This window comes from Helianthus annuus, chromosome 7 (genome assembly GCF_002127325.2).
Source record: "Helianthus annuus cultivar XRQ/B chromosome 7, HanXRQr2.0-SUNRISE, whole genome shotgun sequence".
Taxonomy (NCBI): domain Eukaryota; kingdom Viridiplantae; phylum Streptophyta; class Magnoliopsida; order Asterales; family Asteraceae; genus Helianthus; species Helianthus annuus.
In genome coordinates, this window is record NC_035439.2 from 22,459,408 (window position 1) to 22,460,658 (window position 1,251).

General features: G+C 42.7%; 1 non-coding gene across 1 annotated transcript; it reads right to left on the minus strand.

Annotated features, from left to right (window-relative positions):
* Positions 1-283: 283 nt before the first annotated feature.
* LOC118480701 lies at positions 284-390 on the minus strand. Its single transcript, XR_004863679.1, has one exon. It is a non-coding gene; the product is annotated as a small nucleolar RNA R71 (small nucleolar RNA).
* Positions 391-1,251: the final 861 nt, after the last annotated feature.

Below are 1,251 nucleotides of genomic sequence, written 5' to 3' on the forward strand. Positions count from 1 at the left end.
CCTTGTGATTGATGGTAGAGTGTCAAATTAACCATAATAGAATAATAGGTCTAATAACGTCCAACTCCACATGGCACTTTCTTCACGAAGTTTCGGTAGTATGGTAAAGCGTACCCCCATCAATGGAGCATCAAATGACGCCATCCGGCTTCGAATGTTTCCATTTTCACTAAAAGACCGAGCAAAAGCTTGGCTCAACGCCCTCCCAGTTGGTTCGGTAAACACCTGGGATGAACTAGCCCAAAAATTTCTATATAAGTATTTCCCTCCCGCTAAAACGGCTAAATTAATGACTGAAATTGATACATATTCACAAGAGGACGGGGAATCCTTATATGAAACTTGGGAAAGGTTCAAGGAGCTATTGCGAAAGTGTCCTCATCACGGTCTTGCGGTATGGCAACAAGTATCCACTTTCTACAATGGGTTGTTGCCACACACAAGACAAACACTTGACTCTAGCTCCGGGGGACTTTTAGGTAATCACCGCCCACATGAAATATACAATCAAATTGAGGAAATTGCTCAAACCAATTTTCAGTGGCACACTCCTCGAGGCAATAAATCTATTGCCCTGGGCGCCCATAAGGTTAGTGAAAGCACTTCTTTACAAGCCCAAATCGAGGCCCTTTCTTCAAAAATCAAAAAGTTAGAAATGACAAAAACGGTCTCGGTTATGGCTTGTGAAGGGTGTGGTGGGCCACATGAAAATTGGAGTTGTATGAAAGAAACAGAGGATCAACCAGAGTCGGTAAACTACATTGATAATAGACCTAGGCTGTCGGGTCCTCCACGGGTTCCTACAACCAAGGATGGCGTAACCACCCTAACCTTAGTTGGAGAGAACCCGACAATAGTAGTAACCAACAAAGAATAAACCAACGAACAAACTTTCAACAACCAAGAAATGAGTCACAAAATTTCCCTCAACAACAAGGTGGACGAGAAAGGCTTGAAGATACTGTATCTCGCTTCATCTCCGACACTGAAAAGAAAAACTCGGATCGATTCCAACAATTGGAATCGAATTTTAGAAATCAACAAGCTAGTATACAAAACATTGAAAACCAAATAAATCAATTAGCTCAAATTTTTTCCGAGAGGTCACAAGGCGCGTTACCAAGTAATACCGAAACAAACCCAAAAGCACAAGTCCATCTCATAACGTTAAGAAACCGCACCGTGGGTTCCGAAGAAGCTCCACCACCGCCAACTGAGGAAAGCACAACTCCTCAAGAGAAAGCTTCTCCT